This window comes from Varroa jacobsoni, unplaced genomic scaffold, assembly GCF_002532875.2.
Source record: "Varroa jacobsoni isolate VJ856 unplaced genomic scaffold, vjacob_1.0 scaffold_1274, whole genome shotgun sequence".
In the NCBI taxonomy this organism is placed as follows: Eukaryota; Metazoa; Arthropoda; class Arachnida; order Mesostigmata; family Varroidae; genus Varroa; species Varroa jacobsoni.
This window is the reverse complement of record NW_019214176.1, coordinates 274,936-285,540: the sequence shown is the minus strand read 5'-3', so window position 1 is coordinate 285,540 and position 10,605 is coordinate 274,936. Positions and strand designations below refer to the sequence as shown.

General features: G+C 44.0%; 1 long non-coding RNA gene across 1 annotated transcript; it reads left to right on the top strand.

Moving 5' to 3' along the window:
- The first annotated feature begins 1,637 nt into the window (after positions 1-1,637).
- On the top strand, positions 1,638-4,534 carry LOC147752404 (uncharacterized). The gene is made up of 2 exons (XR_015314152.1): positions 1,638-1,844; positions 4,452-4,534. It is a non-coding gene; the product is annotated as an uncharacterized LOC147752404 (long non-coding RNA).
- The last annotated feature ends 6,071 nt before the right edge of the window (positions 4,535-10,605 follow it).

Below are 10,605 nucleotides of genomic sequence, written 5' to 3'. Positions count from 1 at the left end.
TACAATGATGTCGATATCCACGAGAGACGGTGGCTTGGCGATGAAACCAAACCGAGTCTGAAGACGATGAGGACGTCACGCAAAGCCCTTCAAGGAGCTAACAACTCAACAACAAATTGTATTGGGTACGTGAGCAATAACAACGACGATAGAAACACGTACCAGAACAACTAAGAGGAGGACACCAGATCGACGATGAAGGAACAAGATAACACGGAGACAAATAGTAATGAACAAAACGGCTATTACACGGATACGGCAGCAGCGGCGGCCGCCGCGGCAGAACAAGGAGGTAATCGCAGGCCTGTTTGCGCATGCAGGATATATAGCCTGTCGTCCGGGGATCGACAGCGAGCTGAAATGCCACTCAGCCCTTTTGAAGTGCGATTAGTTCGGTTTTATACGGATGGCTGACTTCCCTGGGAGGATCGGAGTGTTCTGAAGTTCTTGTAGGCTGACTCTTAAGTAGACCTGTTGGTCCGATTGGGAGCCTTTCATGAAAGCAGGTATAGGCTCTTTGTTTGGAGAGTTCCTGGAGCAGCACAGGAACAAAAGGATCATTATATTTGGGCTTGCGTACTAAATGTAACGTAATGCACTCCATGGGTATTGACTAAAATGTAAGGGAAAAGAAAACAGTTGCGTTTGTTTCGATATGAGAGGGATGGCAGCTACCAGTTCTGGGACGTTTTATGTGAAAAAATGCTAGGGTCTTTCGAAAGTTCTGAATGCCGTCGCACAACCCAGGGTACTGCTTTTAGGTAAATGTACAGTTGCAATCCTTCACTGGTAAGGAGCAATAATAATATTAATGAGTGCATCTCTTGACTGGGAACAAGTTTTGATTTGGCACCAGCAGGAATCTATTCACAGGCGACCAATGAAACCGACGAGACCCAAGCTGGGTTTGATGCAGGCTCGAATAGATTACAATAATGGTAAGTATTGTTCCATGCATTAGGCCAACAAAAACCGATTAGATTGTTTAGATTATCTCACCGTCTCGTCTCGTGGATTTTCAGACACCGACCTACTACCCCCGCATGCTCGTTGCACGAATGAATTTAAGGATTCCGCAGGCATTTCGGCGACCCGTTCGACCTGTTGCATTTCGGGGCTTGCCTGTTTCTTTCGAAATTTGTCATCATATCAACTTATCTCTGAATGTTAATCAAACAATCTGGGTATAATAAATCGTCCGCACGTAGTGTGAGAACCTAGGCATCAGTAGCCTTAATAGCCTAGCCGACTGTGGAGAGCCTTATTACAACGTTTTCTTCTAACGTTCTCACATACGTACATGTTCTCTATAATTATTTCTTCCTATCTGTGGATGTGTCTTGTATGCCGCCTGGACACGGTTTCAACAGGTCGCAAAACAAATCTTCGAGTGTTGTCTGCGGACAACGGATCGTCCAGTAGCACTCTGTAGACAAATACACACACACTGATACCAAAATGAAGGGTAGGCAAGCCACACAGAACACTTTAGCCTTCATCGGTAGCGGTGGCGACGGGGACGATTAGGACTTCTCTGTGGCCTTATCTATTTCTCCATACGCCTCACGGGATTCTTAACCCCTATGATGGTATGTTTCAGTCACTCTCACCTTTGTTGGTGTTGCCGAATTCGCCTATGACCTAAACCAAGGCTAACCAGGCAGCACAGACGGAGACAGGCAAACCTCCAGAGGATATCAAGGGACTTCAATTCGCTTGAAGCTCTGCACACGACAAACTTTACTGCTCTGCAGCCGCTGGTAGCAGCTGCAGCGACGGTCATAAATGAAACTCGTGCTACCTCAGAGACGTTTCTTCGACCTCAGATACTTCGAAAAGGAAAGGTGGGTCGAGCAACAGCACCGAAGTCGGCACAAGATCCATCAGAAAAGAAAAAAATGGCGACTGAAAGCGATGTACGATTCATTGCTTCGCCGTGAGGGAAGCAATCCAATCAGCCATCAAATTGCGAATGTCGCCAGTCCTACGTAGCATTAGCGGCCGTCGTTGTAGATTTTCATAGCTATACCGTAAGAAACACCGATATCCGTGCTACCTAGTTAAATTTGTGGTGATGCTAGAGATCGAGCCAATGACACGACAGCTGGTTGCAGACAGTTTAAAAGCGGTAAATACGCCGTAAAGTGAAATTCGACGCGGTACCTCGATACTGCCACTAAAACAAAGACATTTCGATGGAACGTTTGCTGTTTTCGCCGCTAGCGGCGCTGATGACGAGGGTGAGATGAAACGAAGCCAAGTAAAATGGTCGACATTGCCACGAGCAAGAAACGAATCTGTATGAATACATAATATATAAAAAAAAAATAGTAAATAATTGCTAGAAGATCAGAGTTACAACTCTGGCGTCGTTCAGCCGGCAGTGAAATTCATGGGGTGGCTACGGTGTGCGGTGATGCCGATGGCACAAATGACGATGGAAACCAAATCGGCGGCAACGAAACGCTTTAAGAGACGCATTTGGTCTAATTCTAACTCAAGGACATACAAGCAAAGACTAAGCAGGACACTTTTTCGGAGGCACGGGTCGAAGGCCAGAAAAGCAGTTTGACAGGTATTAGGGTGCCGTCGACGCCTACCAGTTCCCATACAGATCAAATCTTTTTGTGGGTTTTCTCATTATGTCTCTTACACTAAGGGTAACCAACAAATGGCCAGGGTGAATTCGAGGGACTTTAGTAATACGGAACTCTTTAACTCGACATCTAAGATTTAAAATACTGTTTATCTATATAAAACAGTTTGACTACTTAATTAAATCAGTACCCAGAGCAGACTTTCAACTGATATAACGATTTTATGAGCCAGTACACTATTATGGGTACGGCAGGATATTGTATAAACTATTTTTTATATATTATATAATAATGACGCAAGTATCGACGTCATTGATCGAGTGCTTAACAATTTTACTGGCCAGTTTAGTACTACTGATACGGTGGGATAGTGCCTTTATAAACATGTTGCAAAAAAAAACATCGTTTCAATTACCATTGGATTTCTGTTACGACATCCACGGCCATAAAGCTCAACACAGCATTGGCTTCACAGTACGTGCATACTATAATATGTAGAGAAGTGATTTTTAGATGGATAAAAGCTAAAAGTTTTTGCATAGCGCTAGCTTCAAAGTTAACCCCCTATAATCGGCAAACGTCACATGTCACTCATATGGCTATAGAACAATCATATGTACCACAGTGTCGAGGGATGGCTCGTGACGTGAACTTGCCCCGCGCAAGACATTCAATTTTGACTTTCAACGAAATCAGCGGAACGGGCGGATCTTCTTCCATTTTCAATCAGTGGTAGCCCATTAGTGGGCACAGTTTGGCGCTATGAACTTTTATTGTGAATTAGAGATTGGGCGGTTTAGGATAAGGTTTTTCTGTAAGACTATTATGCATCGTCTTTTAATGCGAGGAAAGAAACAAGAAGCAGGATACTGTTTTTGTCCATCGTGTCACCTTTACTTGTATTGTCCTCTCACACACTCCAAAACGGTTACTAACCCGTAATGAACCGAGGGCGTTGAATGTGGCCATAGCGTATAGTACACTAAGTCTTTCGCTAAAGCTGAGCATTATCGACGGCCAAAGTCTTTCTACTGGGTCGGAGAGGATCAAATAGACAAAACGAATTTACGCCAATGTTGGCTAGTTTACAATATTTCCTACTATTTCAGCTTGTCTGTTCATGGTGAACCCAACCAGGTGGGATTTCGTAAAAAAGTTTCGAGTTTGGGGTCTCTTCTTCACTAGTTTCATGATGCACCCAGGGTTGCTGGTATCCCTTATTGACACCGCTGTTTACACTGCTGAACAGCACGCTCAGGTACTTCAAGGAAGCTCGGCACAAATTAACCTTTGGCGGTGATGGCTTGGTTTGGAAGCACCGAGGCTCCAAATCAAAATGGCATCTGTTTGCTAGTAATAGAGATCACGTGGTCTCTTTCGTAAGATGTCGATGCTTCTGAAGATACCGAAGAAGAATTATTGGCCGCTCATCCGATACCCTCGGAGAGTTCCCTTTCTGAGAGCTATTGCCAAGAAACAGATCTACCGAACCTGAGACATAATGGAGAAAGCAATCGCATGGGATTTTTGAAACCACGGCACTCGAGCTTGTCTTTAGCATGCTCTCTTCAGCAAAATGAGGTAGGCCCAATTGACGAATCGCCGACTGAGTCTTTCCTTGTAACTCCAGACAGATCAACTAAAAGCACAAAGAGCTGGGTTATTTGAGTATTCGTCATGGTAGGTTCTTGACGGTAGAGGATTACCAATGAGGCACACTTCAACTACTTAACTGAACGCTTCATTATAGTAATTGATTAGTAATGAAAAGGCATATGATTTGATACGAGATCGTACGTCAATGTAATTTTGGATGCTGTTCAAGTTATATAGATAGTTACTGCTACGTTACAGGAAACTCCTAGGGAACGGCGATGCCTCATACGATGAAGTGCCTATCGTCTGCTAATAAAATCAAAAAAAAAGTTCTTGCAAAATTTTCGTCCTAATTTTTTCATTAGTAGAAATAAATTACACTCTAGAGCTTCTGCTACAAACTATTAGATTCACTGACTGTTTTACCGACAGAGATTTACAGATGTTTATTTAGAGTTATAGATTTATATAATGTGTTATATTTATAACAGAGCCATTGAGCCCTGCGACTAAAAGAATTTGCACGTAAGACTTTTTAAAATATTATCTTTATGCAGTGCGCTTCTATTTTTACGGTATAAATTTCTATATATTTAGACATTTACTTAAGGTCATTTATTTGCACCTATTTTGTAAAAAAACTACTATGGTGCACTACGTCTGTATTATAACATACAATGGTGATTTCTTTAGCATAAGATGGCGTAGCATCTCAAATAAGTTTCAAATACGTATCTAATTTGTACATGATTCTCCCACTTTATGCCACTGTTATTATGCTATTAGAGTACTGCTATGCTTACTATTATAGTTATTATTAAAAACATCTTATTCTGGCCAAAATCGCATTTAAATCTACTCAGACACGCAAAAGCGGTAACGCTCAACCAACAACCCCTAAACCTGCGCGCATACAGAGCATAGCTAGGGGTACGGCTTCAGCGCAACTGACTTCTACCTCTTTTGGCAAGAATTGCTGTTTCAAATGCGTCAGTCGTGAAGTATAGGTTGCCTGGTAATTAGTAGGTGTCTGACTTTCCATGCACAGATACGTTCAGCTTTGAATAACCCGCGCACGTTTGGTTGCCTCTGCACATCTCCCCGATGCTGCCACCAGCAATCGACCCCTGCCCATACCGTATATAAATGGGACCCACAAGCGATGCTTGCACTTAGCGAATCTAGCAAGCTATTTAAAGCAGACGGATGAAAACTTCGTAACGTCGTACCATAATTCTATTCGAACCTTGCCGCGCGCCTGATCGAAGTAATCGCCGCCGACAATGATCCCGACCACAAGTACGACGCAGGGAATGGCGGGACCACTGCTTTGCAGGAGAAGCAGGTGTATTAAATTTTGTCGGTCTATTTTAGTGACCATGTCGATGATGTCGGTGATAGCTAAGTTACACTGGTCGTACCTACGCTTGCCGGCGGCAGCGTCTCGATTCAACTATCTGATTTCTGTTGGCGAGTCCCATCTGCACGAACGGCATGCGCCGTCACCCCAGTAATGATGGCTACAACAGCAAATGGCCGTCCCACAGCAACAACGACGACGGCGATGCATTAACAGTCCTAATGCTCCTGGCTCGCGGAGAGTATGAGTTATGGAACTGAATTCAAATTTTGATCTTTTTCTGCTACAATTCCTTCGACGTCCCGCCACTTCGCTGCTGTCTGTCTATTTATCGGGACCGCCACCCGATGATTCCTCTGATCGGAATCGCCCGTCCGAAAATGAAGCTGTAGCCAGGGCCTATTTCGCTGCCGGTTTCCCGCTGCTGCCTTTGCGGACAAGCCGAGAACCTGTTGAGCTCTGCGGAGTCGAACAAGGGCGGCAGTCCATTCTGTAGTCGTACACAGGCTGCGTAAGCGGGACACGACCGAATGCGGCGAGCCGTGTAAATAAGACGCGCAGGAAGAATAACGCGAAGGAAAGAGAACGAAAGGTCTACTAACGTGCCAATGTGTGGAAGCAATCTAACTGAAACGAGGGAGAAGCTTGCCAGCGAAGATAACAACAACGATTGCGTGGAGATTTGCGGTTAGTTGTGTTGGCGTGAACCCCATTTGTTACTTGTTACATCTCTTTGTGTACAGTAAAGAGGTTAGCGTAAAAAAGCGCGTGCGTCCATATTGGCAAAGTTGAGAAAGGTATAAAAAAAAAATAAATAAATGGTAGATTGGATAGTAGGGTCAGACTGCATACTTAAATTGAGCTCGACAGATCTTGACTCCTTCTACCTTCTGACACAGTGACATGCATGAAAATTAACTTAAGCCATTTTGCACGAAACTTGTTAAACCGACCTGTATTTCCTGTTCTTTTGGCCAACCTTTGAAAATTTTTATTTTAAGTTTCTCCAAGAGATTGTCGGAGGTCTCAAGACGATTCAGAAACTATAAATAACTAAAAAATCAACAAACAAATTATGTATGGAGACCCACAATTTGCAGGTTTTACTCTACATATGCATACAATGTATTGGTATGTGTAAATTTGCTGGTAAGGCTGTTGATGCTCTGTTGGCCTTACTTCATCAACTTCATTATCGCGTAGACCTGCGCCGACTTCACAGCTGGCGTTTCCTAACTTTGATGGGTGTCTTCTAGTCGTTACTACTGGTATAGCTCTTGAATCCAGTCAGCCAACGGTCCGACCAATTGCGACGGGCGCACAGCGGGCGTCTCGCCAGGGAGGGGAAGGGGGAGGGGAGCAAAAGCAACAGGAACAGCAAGACGTCGTTGGAGCCCATTGAAACGGCAAAGTCCTGCGGTGTCTGATGATATCTTCGAAGTGAGACGTCAACGCTTGGCTATTCCAACAACCATTTCCCCACCCGGAGCCGCTGCTGGTCCTCCCACTTGTGCTGCTGATGGCGCTAGCCTTGTTATGCCAAAAAACAACTATTCAATAATTTTCCACTTTTTACGCCAATACGACGCACGGCGTACAAGACGTACACATTGCCAGAGCGTCGGAATGGATGACAAAGCAGATTTTCACCATAATGATGATGCTTCGGACGGCAAGTTCGTGGTCGTCGACAATTGAGGGCGTTTATGGCCAGGAAACTACTGGAAACCCGAACTGCATTGTTGTCACTTCGTCCCCCCCCGCCACCGCCCCGCAACGCGAACAACTGTAATAGCAGTCAATATGGTTCTTCATCTACGGACGGATGTGTACAAGGCGTATTTACGACAAGCTAGCAATATAAGATTTCTATAGAGTTCTTACGGTATCTCATACGCTTATTTCTTACTTATTTGTTTCGGTTTCGTTAATTTCTCTTTTATTTCATGGCGACCACAGTTGAGCCACAGCGGCGGTAGACAATAGCCATGCCGTCGACCCGCCCAGCTCTGATTTGAATTAGCACTAAATCTTTTGATGCTGCTAAGCCCCACATGAATCTTCGGTAAACCTCATTTCTTTTCGGGTCGATTTCGATGTCAAAGTCAACTCCGTGCCCGTTCCCAAACTCCCGTGGCGACGACGACATCTAGATCAATGTTGGCCTTCAACTATTGCTGTTCGATGACGACAGCAACGGTAGATACAGACACGCTTATGCTTGTAATAATGATAAGACGTGAAACGGGGCTCCAGGTCGATGTATCAGAGTGCCTGTATATATTAACATGTCCATACACGTGTACGTAACATCAAATATCAATCGTTGCTACGCCAAGCTAAACATTGTCCATCAATCCTCTGCGATCCGCACCCGTTTCGAACGCCATATGTTCTTCTAATTTCGTACGGACCTACTAAGGTTGAGGACAAGCGGCTACCCGCTCATTTATACCTCAGAAATAAGGCAGTATTTTCGCTGGGTACGAAAACGACTGTTAGAACGGCAAACGAATTGAAGGGTGTACAAGCTACAAAACACCTACCCCCAAGGGCGAGATAATAACAGCCAGAAGTAGTACCCTGTTTGTGTTTTATTGTGTCGATGGCTAGCAAAGGCTGCGAAATGAGCCGATTCTTGTCCTACTCCGCTACGATCTTTCAATATGCAGAAGTTGTGTAAAGGAACAGTACTAGTCCATGGATAACGGGGGTAGCTGGCCTGCTAAATGTGCCACGGCGATGGGCGACATAAAGACGAGTTAGGCTTGTTTTTAGAGGCAGAGGGGCCTGGCGCGCTGCCTGACTAGCAAAACACCAATCTCTATACTGAAGCTGAGCTGATTATTTGTGGAGAGCTGTCCGCAAATAGCCACCATCATTACCGCAGTTGCTGCCGCTGCCGCCGATAGCAGCATGTGTTTGACGGGTACACGCTTCGAACTCACTTTTATGTGGGAAGAAATAGCGAACGAAGAGAACGAGCTAGAGGGAAAACAGGCAAATCAGCTGGACCGACAGGCAGCCGATGTACAAGAGGATACAAAGCGAAGGACAAGGGTGTCCCATCACAGGCGCGATTGATCCTTAACAGGATACCGTTACCGCAGGTCGAGTCCTGATACCTGGGTCCTGTTTGGGATACCAAAGAAACACCGATAGTGCTGTGTTCTCGAAACTACAAGAACGATTCACGTCAGGGGTTAGTAGGTACAGTAAGGTTTTTTTCACTTAGATTCGTTATCGTGACGTTCGTTCTCCCCTTTCGACCCGAGCACATAGGGTAATCGTCGTTGAAAAGAATTAAATATCCATGCTCCGTTTGATCTTTGCACCCTAATCAACTGGAATATAAGATATCATCACGAACAATCGGAAGACATGCAGTCCGTTAGAAGAAAAAAAGATTAGATCCGGTTTTCAGCATGAATGGCTAGATGATATTCGTATCAGCTTTAATTTCACCGATTGCTCTCATATTGGTTGTCATCTGTGGGACGTCACCGAGAGCAGAGACATAAGCCGAACCCTGTGGGTGCGTCACATCAAAGGCACTCGTAGACTTCACTGTCCATGAGTTTCGAATGAGTACTGTTTTTTTGCTCTATCCACCTCGTTTCTACTTGCAAATCTTGTTCTTATGCCGGTAATTAGCGGCTACTCTATTATACTTGGAACACATGCAAACACATGTGTCGCTTATATTCAGCTCTAAGTATCTGGCTATCACGAAAACCTATCTGCTTACATGGCATTTTAAGAATGTGCTCCAGCTTCGGCTTTTTGTTTATTATTATAATACCTTTATAATATTTATTACTTTGTCTATGATCATCCCAATGAGTCAAGCTAGGACTTTTTACTCGCATTGTGCAAGAGTAAGGATCTGCGTACCTCGAATTAGGACAGTGAATCATATCTATACGTATGATTTCTGAGCGTGTTTCCGGCATGGTAGGCCAAGCTTATTTCTGGTCAAATGTCTTGAATTCATCCAAATATGTATAGCGAAGTTTTATGAGGAAATTACTATGCGACTAAGCTACGAGCCTTGGTCCGCATGTGTAGGGCACCGTAATCGGCTTGAGCTAAATTGCGGTCGACGTCCGAGTCTGCGTACAAGTCCATCTTCCGATTTGTAGTCTCTGATTATCTTTGAGTTAAGTATGTCGCTAGCTGAAAGGACAGAGGTGTTGAGTCACGATTAAGCCATTGACAATGAGAGAGCATAGGGGGATTTCATCCAAACATCAGTTAACCGTTCTAAAGCTGATACGAAAATCGCACACCTAACTAGCAAGGTTTCATCGAACCTCAATGCCGTAAATGGTTGATTACAGAAGCTACTGCCCTTATATGAAATAGTTCTGAAACCTAGTGAAGGTAACGATTGATCTTAATACGCAGTGTACTTATAATACTATCTATTGATAAGGTTAACTGAGTAATGGGTAAGAAAATATGGTAAGGAAAAAGAAGACTATCGTCTTTTTTTTGAAGATCTTCATTACCTTCAGAGGTCTACTTTTAATATTGCCTTCAGCTTAAAACCCAAAACAACTGGAAACAGGAAGTAAAGATAGAAAAGATTTACTTCTTCTTTTACCTTTGGTCCTTTTATGTCACTAAAAAGGTAAGGCCGCATCCGTGTTTACAATTTCTAGGCCTCGTTCGAATGCCTAGGCCCTTAAACCTTAAACCGAACCCTACATTCGCCAATGTAACTTGTTACATTTCCATTCAATTTAAGCATTACATGAATGGATTGTTGTACGGTACGACCGTTATACTAGCTCTCGTCACATGAATTCGATAGAATCACAATTAATCGATAGCTAAAAGCACCTCCTATACTCTCCTCAATCGAATTTCTTCATGAGTTGTCAAGTAGAATCTTTCGTCTCGGTCCTGAATCGATTGGGGCCACCGAAACACGTATGTCAGTCATATATATAGCTAGCTCGCTCTGGTTCAGGGGCGCGTTCTTTGAACTATCACCCGTGAACAACAACCTTAGCAAATGGCCGCTTTGGCGTTGGTTCAGTTAAGATG